Source organism: Entelurus aequoreus, linkage group LG08 (assembly GCF_033978785.1).
Source record: "Entelurus aequoreus isolate RoL-2023_Sb linkage group LG08, RoL_Eaeq_v1.1, whole genome shotgun sequence".
Lineage (NCBI taxonomy): Eukaryota > Metazoa > Chordata > Actinopteri > Syngnathiformes > Syngnathidae > Entelurus > Entelurus aequoreus.
Window position 1 is genome coordinate 34902106 of NC_084738.1, and position 14155 is coordinate 34916260.

The 14155-nt window shown below is 38.1% G+C and overlaps 1 pseudogene; it reads right to left on the reverse strand.

Moving 5' to 3' along the window:
* The window catches only part of LOC133655824 (myosin-4-like), a 249022-nt pseudogene that overhangs the window by 63797 nt on the left and 171070 nt on the right, over positions 1-14155 (reverse strand).

Below are 14155 nucleotides of genomic sequence, written 5' to 3' on the forward strand. Positions count from 1 at the left end.
GAAACTCAAGACAGCCATGACATTATGTTCTTTACAAGTGTATGTAAACTTTTGAGCACGACTGAATATTCACAAAATTAATAAACTATGTAAATTGTATTCAGAAATTGTTCAAACAATTTAATCTAATAAAAGTAGATAATTCATTATATAAAAATGCTAAATACAAATGAGTTATACATACTAATTTAATTTTCTGTGCGGGGTAGAGCAACAAGACACACCTTGAATTGAATTGAATTGAATTGAATTGAATTGAAGTATATTTATATAGCGCTCAACCTTCCCAACTAATGTTGTTCCAAAGCACAGCAGTTGCTGCAGGATGAAGTCTTCCATGCCACTCGTTCCCCTCCAGTTTTGTCTATTACGGTTAAGTAATTCTTCCGCGGTGCATAATTTTTGGTTATTTCCAGGCACCATAATTTTTATACCTACCTTAAAGGAGTACCTGGTATTTGTGTTTGATCTATGGATCTATTTTGCATGAGCTGGTCTTTATCGAATGTAAATTTGCCAATTCTACCAATGCCGCCTGCAGGGTCCAGTCCTACACGAACTGTTACATCTAAGTTATTCAAAATGTGAAGCATACTACGGCTTGCAATGTGTAATAGTTTCTTCCTGGATGTAAAAATTACAAACACTTAATATTTATCTTACTTGAAATTAGAGAGTGAGTTTTACATAATATTAAGGCATTAAAATGTACGTAAAAATCTATTACTGCAAGAGCATTTTTTATGTATTTAGAGTTTTTGCCTCCTAAATTGTACAACCAACCAAACAACCATGGTGATTGTGCTTCAGAAAAAAACCCAATCTGCATCATTTACAAATCACACCTTTCTATGATCTAAAATATGATAGTACACTCACCCAAAAGTAGTCACAGTAACTCCATTCGTTTGGCTTAAGCAGCTGCTGTTCTGGCATGGAGGCAGGCAGAGGGAAAGTCACACAATTAATCTGAAGATGGAGACAGAGAGAGAGAGAGAGAGCATCACAAAGAGGGCAGATAAATGTGCTGTTTATACCAACACAACTTGGAAAAAGTTTAAGGAATGCCTTTAAGGTTTTTAAGGCATTCCAAAAATAGTTGAAACAGGGCCAAACTACCGGCTGGAATTGAGGTTGCATAAATTAGGTATGTGCGCACACTTTGAGAAAAATAGAGGAACATTTTTATCAGCACAAAGTGCTGCCATGCAAACCCCAGAAGAACATTTTGAAAATCAGGATTGCATTTCTACACAATATTTTACCTTTAGATTTATTCTCATCTGCCAACCTCTTTTGGCTGTCTTTTTGACACTTACATGACTGCTTCATCCCAAGTGCAGGACTAATAGACTAAAAAACTCCTTTGTCCCACACGCCATCAGACTGTACAACTCCTCTCTGGAGGGAGAGGGGGTTACTAGGATGACAGGGGATGCAAAACAATAACAATAGTGAAATAAACTGCCTGTGGTGGCTCACATCCATCATACACATTTTTAATTTTCCTAAAGGAACTCTCCTGAAGGAATCAATAAAGTACTATCTATCTATCTATCTATCTACACAGAGCTATTTTAAAACAATGTTAAAAGGATAAAGCCATTGTTTACAAATTTTGGTAAATAAATAATCAGAAAATTTATATTTTGTTGTTTTCTTACTGTACCGAAAATGAACCGAACCGTGACCTCTAAACCGAGGTACGTACCGAACCGAAATGTTTGTGTACCGTTACACCCTTAGTATATGATTAAAACATATGAGCATTATGTTTGTGTTTAATTACAAGAAGTGTGTTTATCATACACATTCCAGCCACTTCATTTTACACACTATGGCCAGAGTCAGGACCAAACATGGTGAAACTGCGTTTCAGTTTTATGCTCCTAAAATCTGGAATAGTCTTCCTGAGGATGTCGGATGGGCCTCAAAGTTGGCAATGTTCAAATCCAAGCTGCCAACACTTTTACTGAATTGTGCATATAACAACTGAAAGTATTTTATTTACAGTATTTGATTGATTTTAATTATTTAAGACTGTTTTTAACATAATTGTATTTTCTGATTTTGATTGGAATTATAATTTGATATCTTTATTTTTGCTTTCTTTGAATTTTCTGTAAAGCACTTTGAAATTGACTTGTGTACAAATGTTTCTCTATAAATACAATAATATCGTGCCATGGTCTAAGGAACTGCACTTTTTTTAAATGTTGCCAATCGTTCACAATCTTTATGAGATACAAGAAGACGGATGTATGTTTTTATGCATTCTAACTCGTAAATAAATGTAAATAAAAGTTTGCTTTCACGGAAGCCAATGGAAGGTCCTCTTTTCCGTACATAAAACCCTCTAAAAATCATCCAAAAAGCGTCAACAATACACCATTTACATGAGGTGCCCTGATTTTTAACCAAGTATTAAAGATATTGTTATTATAAGCGCTAACACAGACAAACTATTTTTAGCAGCGCATTGTCACAGAGAGCTGACAAGCTTGATGCTGCTATGTTGACATTATCAGTTGGTGAGCTGCTTTTTTCGCCTCGGACCTTGTGAAAGTTTATTGTAGATTATAAATATTGTCCCTCACCTGGACAGTAGAAGGATCAGGACTTAATCCAATAAGTTGGTCAACTTTGGTTAATCAATCAATCAAACTTTATTTATATAGCACTTTTAATACACAGGCAAGTGGCAAACACAAAGTGCATCTACACAAAAAAAAGAAAAGAAAACACACACACACACATTCTGGTTATTATTGGGAATGGGGACCAAGTTTTTGATCATCACTTGTGGGGACCACCCTTTCTACAGGTTGTGGAGGCATAAAAAGAATTAGGTAAAATGGCCAGTGTCCAGTTAGCTCATACACGTCTTTAAATCTCTGGATTGATGAATTAATGTGCTGATCATTCTTACTGGGGACCCTGGGGAAAAAGAGTTAATATGGTTCATGGGGACCAAATTTAAATCATTTTGCATAATTCACACAAATTTGTACGTCACTACTGAGGACCATTTAAAAAAAAAAAAGTTCAAATTAAATATGACATGACCCTCAGTATACAGCACTACAGCTGTCCTCTTATAGGAAGTTTCACCACTTAAATGTACCAGCTACAGCCCGATGAGGAGGCTGCTGTGCAAATGTCTCACACTCAAACTAGCCACTAAACATGTTTTATGGGCCAAAGCTTAGAAATCACTTAGGCATTTTCAGAATGGATCTGACTATCATTTAAAAAGGTTTCCCTTTAGGGTACCTGTTTTTTTGTCCCCATACCGTCAGAGGTCCCCGAAAGGTGACTGTGTAAACAGAGCGATGTCCCCATTAAGTAAGCATTGCCAGAACAGACACACACACACACACACACACATAGACTGTTGACATTAACAAAATAAAAACAAAACATGGCATGGCACTGAGAATTTGAGGGAAAACGCCACCTTTGACGCATCCACACTGGAGAATAACTAAAATTAACCCCATCTAAAAAATACTATGAAACATACGATTAAATACATGTAAAGTAAAATATAAATAATATAAATAATACATTATAAGTTAATAAAAACGTATCGCTGAGAAAATAATAGTAATAATATCAATAATTAAAATAGAAAACAAAACAATAAATACTAAAGTTTAACAGCCTATTTAGACCCAGATATGCAGAGAAAGACACAAAAAGACGCTTGGTTCCACCTTCCTTTTTTTTTTGCTAGGATTATGAGTCATTCTTCATCTAAACAGGAATATAACAACATCCCATCAGTCGGTATCCTAATGACAGCATACATTGTTTTGTTATGTTTGCTGGCTCTCATGAAGTCTGCAGTGATAAATAATCAGTGATGTTGTTGAAGGAAAAAGCGAATGTTGTGATAAGTTTTTGAAGTGAATGCTTAAAATGGTCAAAATACATAAATATTTCATGTTCTAGTGTGTGTGTGACAATCATTAGTACTTTTTAACTTTTATTATACTGTAAATGTGCCTGTTACTACATTACATATATACTTACGGTGTGTATTTAAAAAATTGATAGAGGTTTTTGGATGTTTTTAGAGTGCTTTAAAGGCCTACTGAAACCCACTACTACCGACCACGCAGTCTGATAATTTATATATCAATGATGAAATCTTAACATTGCAACACATGCCAATACGGCCGAGTTAACTTATAAAGTGCAATTTTAACTTTCCCGCTAAACTTCCGGTTGAAAACGTCTATATATGATGACGTATGCGCGTGACGTTATAGTTAAACGGAAGTATTGGTACCCCATTGAATCCAATACAAAAAAGCTCTGTTTTCATCGCAAAATTCCACAGTATTCTGGACATCTGTGTTGGTGAATCTTTTGCAATTTGTTTAATGAACAATGAAGACTGCAAAGAAGAAAGTTGTAGGTGGGATCGATGTATTAGCGGCTGGCTGTAGCAACACAACCAGGAGGACTTTGACTTGGATAGCAGACGCGCTAGCCGACGCTAGCCGCCGACCGCACGGATGATCGGGTGAAGTCCTTCGTCCTTCCGTCGATCGCTGGAACGCAGGTGAGCACGAGTGTTGATGAGCAGATGAGGGCTGGCATAGGTGGATAGATAATGTTTTTAGCATAGCTCTGTCGAGGTCCCGTAGCTAAGTTAGCTTAAATGGCGCTGTTAGCAACAGCATTGCTATAGGCTTCGCCAGGCTGGAAAGCATTAACCGTGTATTTACATGTCCATGGTTTAATAGTATTGTTGATCTTCTGTCTATCCTTCCAGTCAGGGATTTATTTATTTTGTTTCTATCTGCATTTGAGCCCGATGCTATCACGTTAGCTCAGTAGCTAAAGAGCTTCGCCGATGTATTGTCGTGGAGATAAAAGTCACTGTGAATGTCCATTTCGCGTTCTCGACTCTCATTTTCAAGAGGATATAGTATCCGAGGTGGTTTAAAATACAAATCCGTGATCCACAATAGAAAAAGGAGAAAGTGTGGAATCCAATGAACCCTTGTACCTAAGTTACGGTCAGAGCGAAAAAAGATACGTCCTGCACTGCACTGTAGTCCTTCACTCTCACTTTCCTCATCCACGAATCTTTCATCCTCGCTCAAATTAATGGGGTAATCGTCGCTTTCTCGGTCCGAATCTCTCTCGCTGCATTGTAAACAATGGGAAAATGTGAGGAGTCCTTCCTCCGGTGACGTCACGCTACTCCCGGTACAGGCAAGGCTTTTTTTTATCAGCGATCAAAAGTTGCGACATTTATCGTCGTTGTTCTCTACTAAATCCTTTCAGCAAAAATATGGCAATATCGCAAAATGATCAAGTATGACACATAGAATGGATCTGCTATCCCCGTTTAAATTTAAAAAAAATTGTTTCAGTAGGCCTTTAAAGGAAAAATAGAGCGACTGCCAGAGGCTCCATTGTAAGCAGACTTTTGATTGCATTTATTTACTTGTTTAAATGCATAAAAAAAGGAAAAAACATATGTGTTCTTTTCTAACATAATGTGAACAAAAAGAAAAATTCCCCCAAAAAGTGCAGTTCCATTTTAACACTGTGATAATATTGTACCGTGAGATTTTGATATCGTTACATCCTTCGTCATGACATATCCCAAGTAACAGGACAAACTAATTGATCAAAAACCACTAGAAAGTAAGACTGGAAATAATCACCAAAGTTGGGAAAATTGCAGTAATAGAATATAATTGAAAGGACAAGAAAACTGTCTGAAGTACGTACAGTATGTTCAGTGTAAGCAAGGGCCAGCTGAGGGAGGGAGAATCGTGCCCAAACTCAGCACGGTACAAATGGCCTAGTGTGAGTACGCCTTTCGTCACTGAGCTGACCACATGGACTTTGTGTGATGCATATGCGGAGTTTCAGCCAAAGCCCTGCTGATTTACTGCCATGTCTGTTACATCAAAGGATGTTCTGCCTCAGATTTGTAGCTTCGCTCTTAGTCTGCAATACTTATTTTTAAAGCCAGGATCTCATTTTAAGTGAGAGGCAGTACAGGATGTGACAATATAAAACGGTCGTTTTTCTTTTTCATATCACTGTGTTTGAAACTTGAGATATAAAATAACAACCACCACGACTTATATCATGGTCAGTTTATGCATTTTTTCCTCATCTGTTGTTTCTATGGCTCCAATGATAGCCATGTGCTATCAATACCTACATCCTGGTTGCTATGGAAGCACAGACATGCATTTGTAAATAGTCATATTGATAAGAAACACAGTAAGGAGGACTCTATCATATCACAACGGTTTTTGTACAGTGGAAAAACCATCTTGATGCTGCATAGGATGATGCCAATGTGCATGTCTACACAAGCATAAAAAAACATGGAAGACTTCAGACAGAATTCCAGTCACCAAACTGTATAATTTGTTTTCTTTACTGGCCCAGTGGAAGACGTGATGCCCACACCGATGATTTGTAATTTATAGCTGATATAATACAGATGCATTTGTCTTAATAAGAAAAAAAAAGCTCCGAACAGGAGTGTTGGCATTCTTTCCAAAGAATGTGAGATGAAATGAAATGTGGCTCCCCTCTTGGTGTTAAATGTGACCTTTCACATCTACTGAAGAGGCTAAGGGGTAGTTCATGGAAAGTGTTCCCACTCACCGTCACTGTGGTCTCCTTGTTCTGTTTCCTGGTGGGCGACGTTGATCCCGGACACTGTAGAGAGAGGAGAGACAGTCCGTCAAAGCCTCCATCCTCCATGTCAGACATGACTCCTGCACATGCACACACTGTCACACTCACACACATATACACACTAGCACAGTTGTTTTGGTGGTGAGCTCTGTTAGCTTCTAACTGGTGCTCTTGCTGCTCTTGCTACTGTGTATATGAGTGTGTGTGTGTGTGTGTGTGTGTGTGTGTGTGTGTGTGTGTGTGTGTGTGTGTGTGTGTGTGTGTGTGTGTGTGTGTGTGTGTGTGTGTGTGTGTGTGTGTCTGTGTGTGTGTGTGTGTGTGTGTGTGTGTGTGTGTGTGTGTGTGTGTGTGTGTGTGTGTGTGTGTGTGTGTGTGTGTGTGTGTGTGTGTGGATGGACAGGGTTGTGAGCAGTGTAAAGCTTTTTCATGTTTTTGAGTGTTGCTGTCGTTTGTGTTTTTGTACTGCATGTAACTTTTGTCACACTTTTTTGGATCTTAATTTATCTTGACGTTAGTTCCTACCTCTGTTCTTACTGTGTCTATTACCGTATTTTACTACCACCACCGTCAAGCATGGTGGTGGTAGTATTATGCTCTGGGCCTGTTTTGCTGCCAATGGAACAGGTACTTTAAAATGGCACAATGAAAAAGGAGGATTACCTCCAAATTCTTCAGGACAACCTAAAATCATCTGCCCGGAGGTTGGGTTTTGGGCGCAGTTGGGTGTTCCAACAGGACAATGACCCCAAACGCACGCCAAAAGTGGTAAAGGAATGGCTAAATCAGGCTAGAATTAAGGTTTTAGAATGGCCATTCCAAAGTCCTGACTTAAACGTTTGGACAATGCTGAAGAAACCAGTCCATATCAGAAGACCAACACATTTAGCTGTACTGCACCAATTTTGTCAAGAGGAGTGGTCAAAATTCAACCAGAAGCTTGCCAGAAGCTTGTGGATGGCTACCAAAAGCGCCTTATTGCAGTGAAACTTGCCAAGGGACATGTAACCAAATATTAACATTGCTGTATGTATACTTTTGACCCAGCAGATTTGGTTACATTTTCAGTAGACCCATAAAAAAAAGTATGTGCTCCAATCACTCTATCACAAAAAAAATAAGAGTTGTAGAAAGTATTGGAAACTCAAGACAGCCATGACATTATGTTCTTTACAAGTGTATGTAAACTTTTTTTTTTTTTTTTTGTCATAAAGAAATACAATCATGTGTGCTTACGGACTGTATCCCTGCAGACTGTATTGATCTATATTGATATATAATGTATATATTGTTTTTATGTTGATTTAATAAAAACATAAAAATAAAATAAAAAATATATATATTTATTTTGGTTGGGGTCCACTGCTCTAAAGGAGTCGTTTGAAGTTTACAATGTTTTTCCAACATGTAACGTCAGCAGATGTCTCTATAAATGGTAATGTTTTACCCTAAGAGCTTTGCGCGAGTCCGCCATTGTAGTCCGACGTTGTAGTCAATAAGCTCCTTCTTTTTCGCTATCCTCTTGTTGTGGGGCAGTACATGCACATGCATCCTCCGCTGTTGCCATTTCTAATACAAAGCCGCGTATATATCTGTTAGTAGACTCCATATGGAAGCAGTAAAAACTACAAAAGTGCGGACGAGGAGAAGACGCAGTCAAAGTGGAGGCACGTAAATAAGACCGCCTACAAAATGGTGCACCCTAAAGAGGTCAGAAAGCAGCTTCAAAATGGTCTGTAAAACATAATAATGCAAACATTTGACCAAAGAACCACCATTATATGTTATGTAGACTACAAAAAAGTGTGGGGGTCATCATAATATGACCCCTTTATTTTTGCTACAGTATGTCTATGTTGGATATTATTACACTTTGTTGCTCACTATTAAAAACTGTGGTTATGTATGAGACATTACCTTCTGGAAGCAATTAAGATTGAAGAAGAGCATGACCATTTACTCATTGATTTCAGATTATTGTTTGAGGGGGCCACAAAGTGACAGAAAACATGAAGAGATTGCGTGACTTCATAGCCTCAATCATGCAAAAACATTGAATACAGGAAAAAAAAGGTCCCCTATGCAGATGACAATTGTTGTTGTTTCAATGACTGCAGGAAGGTAGTAAAACAAAGCGACAAAGTGAAACCAAGTGGTGGGTGGATGTTATATAGCTGCAGTACCCAGACTGCCTTGTTAATTACGATCACGGGAACAGATAGTGTGGGAAGGATTAATCTGCTTTAATTGCCATCAGCATCTCTAAAAGGAAAGGAGGGGACTGTTTAATGTGGAAACCCATTACTAGTAATTATCTTCATTGAAACATAAGCTCCTGAGTTCATCTTAATAGAGATGATATTTAGCTGAGAGTACCAAAGTTTAAAAAGAATCATTACAAGAAAAGTCAGCTTGAAATTTCTTTAACGTTACTTTCCTTGCATTACAGACCCTTAAAGGCCTACTGAAACCCACTACTACCGACCACGCAGTCTGATAGTTCATATATCAATGATGAAATCTTAACATTATAACACATGCCAATACGGCCGGGTTAACTTATAAAGTGACATTTTAAATTTGCCGCTAAACTTCCGGTTCGAAACGCCTCTGAGGATGACGTATGCGCGTGACGTAGCCCGGGGAACACGGGTATGCCTTCCACATTGAAGCCAATACGAAAAAGCTCTGTATTCATTTCATAATTCCACAGTATTCTGGACATCTGTGTTCGTGAATCTGTTGCAATTATGTTCATTGCATTATGGAGAAAGAAGCTGAGCAAGCAAAGAAGAAAGTTGTCGGTGCGAAACGGACGTATTTTTCGAACGAAGTCAGCAACAACAGTACACAGCCGGCGCGTCTTTGTTTACATTCCCGAAAGATGCAGTCAAGATGGAAGAACTCGGATAACAGAGACTCTAACCAGGAGGACTTTTGACTTCGATACACAGACGCCTGTAGAGAACTGGGACAACACAGACTCTTACCAGGATTACTTTGATTTGGATGACAAAGACGCAGACGTGCTACCGTGAGCATGCAGCTTTGGCTTCTAAACATTTGATCGCTTGACCGTATGTGCGCAACTTTTTTTTTGCGTATGTACGTAACTTTTTAAAAATATATAAGCTTTATGAACCTTGGGTTAGGTGAACGGTCTTTTGGGCCGAGTGATTGTGTGTGTTGATCAGGTGTTTGAATTGTATTGGCGTGTTCTATGGAGCTAGGAGCTAGCATAGGAGCTAGGAGTTAGCATAACAAAGACGTAGGTGTTTTTATGCAGGATTAATTTGTGTCATATTAAATATAAGCCTGGTTGTGTTGTGGCTAATAGAGTAAATATATGTCTTGTGTTTATTTACTGTTTTAGTCATTCCCAGCTGAATACCAGGTACCGTGAGTATGCAGCCTTGGCTGCTAAACATTTGATAGCTTGACCGTATGTGCGCGTCACGTACGTAACTTTTTAAAAATATATAAGCTTTATGAACATTGGGTTAGGTGAACTGTCTTTTGGGCTGAGTGATTGTGTGTGTTGATCAGGTGTTTGAATTGTATTGGCGTGTTCTATGGAGCTAGGAGCTAGCAGAGGAGCTAGGAGCTAGCATAACAAACACGTAGGTGTTTTTATGCAGGATTAATTTGTGGCATATTAAATATAAGCCTGGTTGTGTTGTGGCTAATGGAGTATATATATGTCTTGTGTTTATATACTGTTGTAGTCATTCCCAGCTGAATATCAGGTACCGTGAGTATGCAGCCTTGGCTGCTAAACATTTGATAGCTTGACCGTATGTGCGCGTCACGTACGTAACTTTTTAAAAATATATAAGCTTTATGAACCTTGGGTTAGGTGAACGGTCTTTTGGGCTGAGTGATTGTGTGTGTTGATCAGGTGTTTGAATTGTATTGGCGTGTTCTATGGAGCTAGGAGCTAGCAGAGGAGCTAGGAGCTAGCATAAAAAACACGTAGGTGTTTTTATGCAGGATTAATTTGTGGCATATTAAATATAAGCCTGGTTGTGTTGTGGCTAATAGAGTATATATATGTCTTGTGTTTATTTACTGTTGTAGTCATTCCCAGCTGAATATCAGGTACCGTGAGTATGCAGCCTTGGCTGCTAAACATTTGATAGCTTGACCGTATGTGCGCGTCACGTACGTAACTTTTTTAAAATATATAAGCTTTATGAACCTTGGGTTAGGTGAACGGTCTTTTGGGCTGAGTGATTGTGTGTGTTGATCAGGTGTTTGAATTGTATTGGCGCGTTCTATGGAGCTAGGAGCTAGCAGAGGAGCTAGGAGCTAGCATAACAAACACGTAGGTGTTTTTATGCAGGATTAATTTGTGGCATATTAAATATAAGCCTGGTTGTGTTGTGGCTAATAGAGTATATATATGTCTTGTGTTTATTTACTGTTGTAGTCATTCCCAGCTGAATATCAGGTCACCCCCGGCTCTCACAGCATCTTCCCTATCTGAATAGCTTCAACTCCCCACTAGTCCTTCACTTGCACTTTACTCATCCACAAATCTTTCATCCTCGCTCAAATTAATGGGGAAATTGTCGCTTTCTCGGTCCGAATCTCTCTCACTTCATGCGGCCATCATTGTAAACAATAGGGAACTTTGCGTATATGTTCAATTGACTACGTCACGCTAATTCCGGTAGGGGCAAGCCTTTTTTTATCAGATACCAAAAGTTGCGATCTTTATCGTCGTTGTTCTATACTAAATCCTTTCAGCAAAAATATGGCAATATCGCGAAATGATCAAGTATGACACATAGAATAGATCTGCTATCCCCGTTTAAATAAAAACAATTCATTTCAGTAGGCCTTTAAGAGAGCGCAGACTGCATTCACTGTGAGACCATGGAGGAGATGAAGTTTAAGATAGCGAGCCATATTTGTGACAATTTTTTGGACATTAAATTCCATAACTGGTTGAGTTATGTTGCTGATAAACAGACAAAACAAGCCCAGGCCAAAATATAACATCTTTGGCGGTGGTAAGAAAGTCTGGAATCTGCAAAGCGAAGCGTGCCGCTTGTGTTTCGAGCGTTTCCAAGACAACACAGAGCCAGCCGGTCGCGGTGCACCGCACGGTTTGAAAGCACACAAAAAAAAGTTACAACGCGGGAAATAAGAGTAATCTAAAAAGCTACTCGATACATCCTCAATCCATCCATCTATATTTCAACTGCTTGTATGTTGATGTCGCGGGGGAGGGTGGAAGGCAGGGCTGGACAAGTTGCCGCCTCAAACCGTCACACTGAAAAGATATTTGAAGTTGAAGCCAGCAAAGCCAACCATCAGTTTGTGAGGTATTTACAATATTACAAGTTGAATTGAATTTATTTTTCTGAGTAACAACATTTTCCAGACTGATATAAAACATTTTCTCTGTAGAAGACACTGCTTCCCATAATGTAAACGTTGAAAGACACTAAACTGTACATTATTGTTTTACTATTGTTCCACTGGATGTTTACAATGTTACTTTAAAGACATCAACTGTGAGTTATTCGTTTAAATATTTACTTGAAACAGTAGATGTTCCTGTACAATTATCTGCACTTAGAAATACTTGTTTGCAGTAAAAAAATATGATGAGAACATTTTCAATTACAGTAAGTGTGTTTATCCTAAACATTCTTGCCACTTCATTTTACTCACTATAGCATTTTTACCATGCTTTTTTTAAAATTTATACCGCAATAATATCGTACTGTCGCCTTAATACCGTGATTGTATTGTGAGATTTTGATACCGTTACATCCCTAGAAGTAAATCATGTGTGTGTGTCATGTGATTTCACTTACTACATCCCCATTTGAGTCTCCAGTTCTTACTTCCTTCAAAGTATGCTCTAGCGTTTGTGCCCAGTACAGGTACGTACATTCTCCCACCAAATAGATTACTTTTAAAAACCGTAATTCGCAACATTGTCGCAAAAAGTGAAAGTGTACGCTACTTTCAGGCCCTGTCAAAAAAACAACAACAAAAAAACAATCATTATAAATAAAACCTTGAATTATGAATAATGATTCTCGATTTGCAGAAGTACAGGTAATATACAGTATGCCCTCTGCCATAATGACAGAAGTTTTTACTGTTACACTACCAGGGATTCTGGCCCTTATAATGTCTGCTGAGAAAAGATCTAACCCTTGATAAACCCAATAACTAGAGTTTTGCCACTAAATTAAGAAAATAAGAGATTTTTAAATATAAAGGAATTACTCTCTTCCCTACAGTTTGTTTTAATATGAGCCTTTAAAACACTTTACTTATTTAATCAAGGTGAACATTTTCTGTAGTTCAATATGTGAAACTGCATTATTGAAACCTAAACGGCAACTATTTATATTACAATTATGTTGTTTGAAATACAAAATGCTATTATCTGATTTTTTTTACATTTCTAAACATGAAAAGACAACATATTTTTTTCTGTGTATTTTATCCATTAAGGATATTTTGTGTTGAAGTGCCATTTTTGAAAATGTGATTTGCTCCTATAGGAGACCAGCTTACAGGGTATGTTCCCAAACTGTTCAAAGTTAAATTTTTTCACCAAAAAATTCAACAAAAACACCACCGGCTAGCTTATGTTATCATTAGCGGTTTAACACAACATACATCATTTTAAAACTGTCTATATTTTTCACAATTAAATAAAAATGAATACAAATTGGTCGCCCGTCAGAAGAATTTTGTTTGGCGTTCTGACTTGTCACTAATTATCACTGTCTTGTCCACATGTAAATATTTGGAGTGTGCGCACAGAAAAAAGCAGTTCAAGAGAAGCAACTAACACATTGTTGTCACGATAGAATATACATTTAAAAATAGCTAACATTTGTAGCTAAACCGTCATGGCCTGTTCAATCAATCAATCAATCAATCAATCAAATTGTATTTATATAGCCCTAAATCATAAGTGTCTCAAAGGGCTGCACAAGCCACAATGGCTCAGATCCCACATCAGGGCAAGAAAAAAACTCAACCCACTGGGATACAATGAGAAACCTTGTTGCCCTGGTCATATAATGAGGTTTAGTTTGGTAATATTATCCTCAGTTTATTGTCTATATCTGTTCCAACGCCCTCATTAGTCTGTTTCGCCCTCCGCGACAAGTTACGTTTGGCCTCATGCTACTTCCTAAGTTTTGTCATTGCTACGCCATGCCGCTATGCTAGGCTAAGTTGGCAGTTCAGTGAGTTTGTATTGTGCCTCGTATTTCGGATTAAATCGTCATTCTTAGCGTCAAGCTGCCTCCTGCCTTTTTCCCCCTGCATCTTGGAAACACGACCTCCGCAGACATGCGACCCATTCGTAACAAAAAACTCAAGAAAGCAATGCGCGTGCACGTGTAACATTACACATTTACATCATTACGTACTAAAAACTATAAGTGAGCGGGATATAATGCTTGCAAAACTTTGGAAAGTTAACACTCTCTAG